The 9,055-nt window shown below is 33.9% G+C and overlaps 1 pseudogene; it reads left to right on the plus strand.

Moving 5' to 3' along the window:
- The first annotated feature begins 2,161 nt into the window (after positions 1-2,161).
- LOC124917500 lies at positions 2,162-8,542 on the plus strand (annotated as a pseudogene).
- Positions 8,543-9,055: the final 513 nt, after the last annotated feature.

Here is a 9,055-nt window from a genome sequence, read left to right on the forward strand (position 1 = left end):
GCTTAAAACTAGAAGATGCAAAGGATGAAAATGAACACCATCTTGACTCCTATTAACAAACTGATGTAGAAAATTTACTAAAACCCTTTGAATGACGGTAGTCCAGAAATACAACAAGTAATAAATAAGTTATTTTTTATAACACTAATATTCAAAAGTGTGAAACAATATTGTGAGAAATGTATCAAAACAATTTATCAAATTCAAACAAAATCAGAAATTTCAAAACAAATTTTAAATTATAATTAGATCATTACCATATAGAAAATAACTTGAGCGAATGCAGAAGCCTTCATATGGAGAGTTTATCATCCAATTGTTGTTTAAAAATTCCATTAACATTCGATATATAATAACCAATAACTGGAATGTTTGGTGCGGTTGTCAGTCTATTTTGATCAGCTATGCAAAAAACCCTCAAGAAATTCTTATCCCTGAAAATCTAAGGCTGGATGTCAATAAATAACTTAAAAAAAAATTGTTGACAAAAGATCTTAGACAAAAAGATGAGATGAGACATGGGTACTAGTACGTAGAAGATGATGACCAAACTCCGATCCAAATAATGAATTTAGAGGTTCATTAATGGCTTTATATAATTACCATCATAGGTAACGGTTGAAAAGTTCATAGAAAAAACAATCAATCAATAATTTTTACCTGTCAATTCGATTCAATATATTCTTTGATAACATTATCACAACTGAAATCTCTCTATATTTGGAAGAACCTGCAAATTTAAAAAAAAAAATATTTTCTTATTCTTTTTTTGTTCAAATCTTTACTCAAAATTTTAGACAACAAACCTTACCTTGATCTTCATGAGTAGTTCGTAACCGGACATTCCGGACAATACACTTCACCTTGGTATTGATCCAACTAGATCATTGCTTCTTGAATTTATTTAAATCGCTTCGCCCGGTACGTGGTATGTGCATTCTCGAACCTTCATTATAATTGTAATGCAAAAAAATTCTCCTACCTCTACTTACACAATGTTCTTTTTGAGATTTCCAATTTTAATTTCTTTTCATAAATATTGGTTTCTTATTTAATAACAAATTTTAAATTTAATAAAAATATGCAAAAATATATAAGTTTGTTTATGAATTAATATAAATATAAGTTTAATTTAAAAATATTTATAAATATAATAAGAATATTAAAAATATAATAATATAAGAAATATATAAGTAAAAAAATTAAATAAATTTTAATGCAAAATATGGGTTTAATAGGTTTAATAGATTTAATTCAAATTTAAATTTAATAAAAAAATGTTTATTGGAAAATTTAAATTATATTATATTAAATAGAAATAATAAAAAATTTAAAAGTTTAATATAAAATATAAAAGTTTCTTTATTATTTAATGATAAATATAATTTTAATTCAAAATTATTTATAAAAATTTTAAGAATATTTAAAAAATATATAATATTCTATATATAAGAAATATATAAGTAAAAATCTAAATAATATTTAATAAAAAAATATATTTTTAACAAGTTTTATTCAAATATAAATTTAATGAAAGTAAGTTTAATACAAAATTTAAATTATATTAAATTAATTAAAAAATGAATTTTTTATAAGTTTAGTGTAAATTTAAATTTATTTAAAATACATTTAATGCAAAATATAAAAATGTGTTTATGAATTAATAATAAATATGAGTTTAATTAAAAAAATTTAATTATTTACAAATATTATAAAAATATTTTAAAAAATATATTATGTTCTTAATATAAAAATAAATAAGTAAGAACTTAAATAAAATTTAATACAAAATATGCTTTAAAAAATTAATACAAATTTAAATTTAATAAAATTCATTTTAATGCAATATTTAAATATAATGAAAATAGAAAAAAATATATAATTTTAATAAATCTAATACAAATTCTATTAATATTTTTAACATTTATAAAGTTAAATTAAAATTAAGGATGGTATATAAGTTTATTTATTTCTAAACTAAGCATGGATTCTTTAAATTTAAATTCTTATAATTTTTAAAATCGATAATGCATAAAAAAAAAAAGATTATATCATGTATTTAAAAATAAACCTATGATGTATAAAAACAAAGTATGCAATCTAAAAATAAAAATATGATGTATAAAAACAAAGTAGTACTATGTATCAAAGGCGGCGGTACTACTGCTCCTTGTCAAATTCCTATCACACAAGATGCCTCTGCAAGTGCTTATCAGATCATGAGTCTCCTTTTGTTAGATGTAGAAATAGCTAAGCATACAAATAGAATTCCGGAAGAAAATGGAAATATCATGGATATTTATACCTTATTTCAAGATGAGTTAACTGTTTACTGTAAAGAAAAATACAAAGAGAATTCAAAACTATATATTATTTTAATCGCAAATTTATCAAAGGAATCTTTATGCCAATGATATATGGGAAGAGTCTAATCAGCATATCAAAATTTGAAAAAAACATTAACTCTTAAGGAAAGCGTAGACTTTGCGATAAATATAAAAATATTCTTTGAGGATAGATTTCCGGGTATAATCAAACTAATGGATTTGATCAGTAATGTAGGTTGGTTATCTTCAGCCTTTAATAAACCCGTCTTACATGAGATTCCTCAATTAACATCTGTACAGGACTATATGAAAACAAAAGAAATCAAAACATGGGTATACGATAGAAAATCGAAGAAAAGGAGTCAAGTTACTCTACGAATTTCCACGGGAGATCGTGATCGAAGGAAGACAAAGGTTTCCACCTTTGTAAACTTCATTCATCAGAAAGATGCATTAATTGCTATGAATATGATAAATTCTATGAAAAAGCAAAATATACCCGTTTACACGGTTCACGACAATTTCATTACTACAGTACCTTATGCTATGAAAGTATCTAATATCTATATTTCATCTTTTGATATACTGAATAACCCATTATTAATAATGAATCAATTTATTTCTAGTAATCTGCTGAAAGAAAATAAAGTTTCTATGGACTTAACTAGTCCGATTAAATCAGAGATTCTAACAGGGATCTTGTTAGGTCAAATACCAAATAATATTTCGGAAAAGCAAAAGACAAATTATAAAAAAAATATAGCTGAACTAATTCAAAATTATGAATATTATTATACTAATATATACGAAGACGGAGAATACCAAAAGAATTTACTTCAATATATGAAATCCTGGGAGAATTATCCTTATAACTATAGTTTGCATTTATGAAAAATAAAATAATGAATAAGGAACTATATGATGTATTATGGGGCCGCTTACTTAATGAAATAAAAAATGAATATATCCAGGATCCATATGAAGGATTGAGAATAGCTAGAATTGATTTTCATAATCCATTATTACTATGTAGCGACTGTGATCTAATAGTGTTATCTATTATGCGACTAATAATCAAGTACGCTTACAGTATTAACTGTGATTATGGTAAGTTTACTATTGGTTTTCTTATGAAGATAGAAAATGGAGTAGTACCCTTTACAGTCAGTAAAGCTATTACTTAAAAAAAAAATATTTAAAAAATATACAAGTCTATGCTAAGATTAAGAATCTTATCAGGCATAAAGCAGAAAATTACGATAATGTTGAGTTTTCTAGCATTTTTATTCGAATCTATCTGAATCAAATTCAGTCTAATGAAGTGACATTAACCCCCGATGACGAGATTGCTAGCATGCTCTGGGAATACATCACCAGCGAGGAGGTGGTGGAACCAATAGAAGTGAGAACGATCGGGCGTAGTAAGCGTCGTTATTATAAGTATATCACTGCGCTTAAACCTCCTCAAGATAGTAAAAGGCAGAAATTCATTGTAGCTGATACTGAGACTCTTATGCAAAATGATGTTCATGTGCCTTACGCTGTGGGTTTCTTAGTGGTTATACCAGATTCTTCAGAGGCGGGGTATGGGATTGAAACATATTTCAGTGAAGATTACCCTATTTCTGTTTTTGAAACCTTTGAAGACAGGAGCAGTAAGATGATGTTCGACTTTGTAGAACGTTTAGCTGTTGTTGTTAGAAAACATCCATTGATTAATGCGGTATATTTCCACAACTTCTCACGATTCGATGGCATTATCTTAATGAAACATTTAGTGACTCATGGTGCGAAGTACACGATCAAACCTCTTATGAGGGACCATAAGCTATACGAGTTATCTGTCTATCTTGGTAAGAAGCTACTATTTAGTTTTCGGGATTCCCTCACACTGCTCCCGGGTAGTCTTGCTAACTTAGCAGTTAATCTCTGTCCTGAATTAGGTGGTAAAGGAACCATCGCCCATGAGGAAGTGCAAGTGTCGAATCTTTATAATCTTAGATCACAATTGTTGGAGTATATGAAACAGGATATTTATCTCTTAGGTGGTGTTATGCTAAAGGCTCAAGATATTTATTTTAATGAGTATAATGTGGATATTGTGACTAAATTGACCTTGTCTTCGCTAGCTCTCACTATATTTCGTACGAACTATTACGATAGTATTAGTTTTCCTATCCATATCCCAAATAGGAACGAAGACACTTTCATTCGTCGTGGTTACTATGGTGGCCATACTGATGTATATAAACCAAAAGGTACGGATCTATACTATTATGACGTGAACTCCTTGTATCCACATATCATGAAGTCCTATCCTATGCCTGGTGGTAAGCCTGTCTGGCATGGCCATTTAGAAGGTCAGGAATTAGACAACTTGTTTGGCTTTATTGAGGCCTATGTTGTATGTCCTCGTACAATAAATCACCCCTTCCTACCCTATCGGGATGATAAAGATAATACTCTACTCTTCCCTACCGGTCATTTCGTGGGTGTGTATTATAGCGAAGAGTTAAAGTATGCGAAAAATCTAGGTTACCAGATCATTCCTCTCTCAGGCTACTTGTTTGAGAAGATGCCTAGTCCTTTCGAGGGCTTTGTGTCGTCCCTCTTCGGTAAAAGACAAGAAGCTAAGAAAACCGGTAATAGCGCGATGTCCTTTGTTTATAAGATACTAATGAACTCACTATATGGGAGATTTGGTATTAACCCAAAAAACACGATCACTGAGGTCTGCGATGTTGATCGATATAACTCTTTGCTTAAGAAACCGGATTTCATCTCTGGGAACAAGCTTAGCGATAATATATATATTGTCTCTTACAATACCAATACCGAAGATGCCCCCGACTCTGAGTGGAGTCCTCCAAGGATAAGCGCCGTTCAATTGTCAGCAGCGATCACAGCTTGTGCTCGGATTGAGATGTATCCACACATTTCAAGAGATGACTGATACGGACTCTGTTGTTCTTAGCAGTCCTCTTCCTGAAGAAAAGGTCTCTTCAACTGTATTAGGTAAGTTTAAATTAGAACACATCCTAGAGAAAGGCTTATTCTTAGCAGCAAAGAGTTATTATCTTTTGCCTAAAGAAGGCAAGGTAATCATTAAACACAAGGGTCTTGCAAAAGCATTGGTCAATGAAGAATGGTTTGAGTCACAATACGCTGATCTATCTAGAACACAACAGACCACTGTGGAATCTAACTTCAAAATAGATTGGGAAAGACTGAACATTACCAAAAAGGAAACACTAGTTTCACTTGGAATCAGAATTGGTAACAAGAGGGAACCCGTGCATGATAATGAGCATTGGTGGGTGGACACAGCGCCATTGAATGTTACAAACTACGCTGGTAGAGAAAATAGGATACGAACATATGAAATGAAATGTCTTCGGGAAGAATCAGATCGGAAAGACAAAAGAATTAATGATTTAGAGTCTCAACTAGCTATTATGACTTCTGAAACAAAACTGAATAGTATCAATAATACTTATCAAGATAAGAAGAGTCAATCGCACTCTGCACATAAAGCTGATGATCCTAAGAAACAGCCACCCAAAGGTAAGAATAAAAATAAAAAACCAGGTTAGCGAGATTATCTCTATACTGGTGACCCTAGCTAATGACTCTTTCTTTGTCAAGCCACCCAATGAGAGAAATGCCCTCACCTGGTTGGAGCCCACGCTAGCCTAGCTAGCTAACGTTTTTTCAGCTGGCTGTTATGTTAGTTGTAGCGCGCCTTCCCTCCTTCTCTCACTTCGGTTCGGAAAGATTAGTCAGTATTTTCTTATGATGACTTGGTCGAGAGAGTACGATACATCGGTGTAAAAGTCAAAGATTGAGTTTCATCTGTGAGGTTGGTTATAGTAAGGGCTCGCTTTTCGCACGTACTCACCTTTTTCAGCTCCCTTGCCTTTCTAATCGGCATCTTTAGCTCGTTTCACTGTCATAATGGGATAGATTCACTACACTGGCCCGAGAAGGTGTGTAAACGGTCACTCTATAACGAGAAGAGAGCAACAACCTTTCTTTCTTTCTATACAGTTACGTGGACCACAAAGATTTCATAATTGTAGGGATTAACAACGCTTTACTCACTACAGCCAGACAACCCCAAGCAAAGATACGACCTCTTTCTGTTGGGCAACCATGGCGAACTCCATGGACGGAAGCGTTCTATCATCAGAAAAAAGCCCTTTTGATGGCCCCTTCTTTCCCTCAGATAACCTGAGACCCATCTGGCTTGCTTGACGTCCGTTTTATACTAAGGAATAGGGAGACTTAGCATGCTTTGACTACAGCAGATAAAGGGGAAGGCCCTCCACAGATAATATTCTGAGCTACTTCAGGACTACGACTGTTAAAGCGCTCTCACATTAAGAGAACGAATGACAAGAAAAGAGAAAGCAGGGCCTGGTGCTATTAGCCCAACGGGTGAATCAATAGGATTGAGCTAGGGAACTTACTCCGATTATTATCCCTTGTAAGATTGAAAAATACCCTATAGAAAACTGAGATGCTCCAGGTTAGACCCTTGAAGAATAAAGCTTCCTTTACCGAGGGAGCTAAAAGAACTCCGCCATCGATTTGCGCGCCTTCTGAATAAGAATAAGGAATTCAACCTGCGAAAAAGAGTACGAGGCCTTTTAGTGTTATCTGGGCTTCATACGACCCCTTCCCACCTGAGAGCATCCGAATAAATGAGTAGATCTGGCTTGGGGCAACGAAATCATCTCACTCCTGAAATGACAATCCCGAAACACCCTTGACTTTTTGATAAAGGGAGCTCAGACAGGCCTTGCGCCAGATGATGACCAAGCTACTTACATAGGAGAGTGATCCGCCCCAGATGAATAAGAAGAAGCAAAGCTTCCTTACGCTATGCCTTTACAAAAGCACCAAGAGTAGCTACTCCGACAAGAGCAGAAAAGGCACCAACATCGGTGATTAGTAGGGATTCTACCAGTTCAGGCATCATGATAATCATCAGATAGGGAAAATAAAAGATTGGTTCCTGGACAAGGTCCTATCCTAGGCTTAGAGCTGAGCTAGACCCGTAACTTACTTCGGAATGATTTAGAGTAGAGAGCTGCGAATCAGTCTTCTGATTCCCTTGGTTCTAGGCAGACTATCACACTGTAGGCTAGGATTTACATTTATCCTTTAGGTTGACTCTTCGCTAGGCTTACTATTATGTATGAGTAATTTTCTGTAAATAGTTGATTGTTAGTCGATCATATTCCACTTCTTCGTCTTCTGCTGGAACTATTTTATATTCTATGCAATTAGAAATTGTTACCCGTCACAACTTGCATGATTAGGACAGTGTAAAGGCGAAGCATCCTGCTACCCTCCTCGTTGACTTAAGATAGGACGGAGTCTTTCCTCAGGCTAGTTTCTTTCTATTCCGACCGGTAAGACTTTCTATAGTTGACATGCTGGGTCCTCTAGTCTTCGTGTCAGTACCCATCTATGCTCTAGTCCCAGTACCCCTTGCAGACAGTTCTATTCCACCAGCTAGCTTTTGAAAGTGCCTTACGCAAGAAAGCCATTAGAATCATTCCTCACCTCATTTTCTGGCCCTCTCTCTGCCTCTTATCTCCTTCCAGGGGATTCGCTACCTAAGAGCTCAGTCTTTTATACTCCCGGATGAGGGGGAGGGCTAAGAAGCAGAACCAGCCCTTTAGGGAGAACCCTACTTCCAGTCTCACAATCGGAATAGGAAAAATAGAAAATAAAAGCTAAATAACCAGGTCAGAGCTCCAAGAAGATTGAGGCTAAAACGTAGTTTGTTGCACCTCTAACTCAGTTTCCACCCCTGTCTCAGTTAACCTCGGAATATGATGGAGACAAAGTGAGTGGCTTCGTACCGCTCCGTGGGAGGGAAGTCTCACAGTTAGTTGACTTCCTAAGATAGACAGACGGTTCAGTCAGTTAAATACCCCTATCTCAAAACTTGAATCCGGAATAGCCATTTAATGATAATCTCATTATCCGACAACGGATCTAGAGCAGATAGCTGTAAACGACTCCGCTCTTGTTAAGCTAAGCAGGTCTTTCATCTCTGTGCTATATATGAGCAATGCCCGGACCTGGCGTAAGGATAGAGAAAGAGAACAGATAGGCCCGGCCCTTCCGGGAGTGAAGGAAATTCTAATTTATAGAGTAGCTAGGATAGAACCTAAAAGTATCTTTGCTCTCGCTACCTCCTTCCTTATTTAGTCTTATCCACTTCCTTTCCTTAGGTGTCATGAAGTGAGTTTTCTTTTGTGCTCTATAGAGTTGTTGAAAGGTGTATAACATCTATTTAAGGTGTGTGATAAGTAGTAGTAAGTACACAGGTTCCCCTTCTTTCTCTTAAATAGGAGGAAAAGAAAACTTACCTGAGAATTCGTGTAAACGTTGATATATAATGAATGAATATTTTAATAATATCCTGCAATTAATTGTACAGTGTTATTCAAACAATTATATATAATAAACACATTAAAAAAATAAATAGAATTATTATACATGTATGGACCAATAAGCAGCTCTGCTACATGACAGCAATATCCGATATATTTACGTCTCTCATTTGATTCACCTTCATGATCTGAGATTAATCATATTAACATACAAAACATAAATGTGTCAATAGTTGTATATTAAAAGAAAGAAATAAATAAATACATCAAGTTACAACCATTCAACATAGTGTAAGTATAAAAAAATCATGTCAATGC

The sequence above is a fragment of the Impatiens glandulifera genome, chromosome 1 (assembly GCF_907164915.1).
Source record: "Impatiens glandulifera chromosome 1, dImpGla2.1, whole genome shotgun sequence".
NCBI classification, from domain to species: Eukaryota; Viridiplantae; Streptophyta; class Magnoliopsida; order Ericales; family Balsaminaceae; genus Impatiens; species Impatiens glandulifera.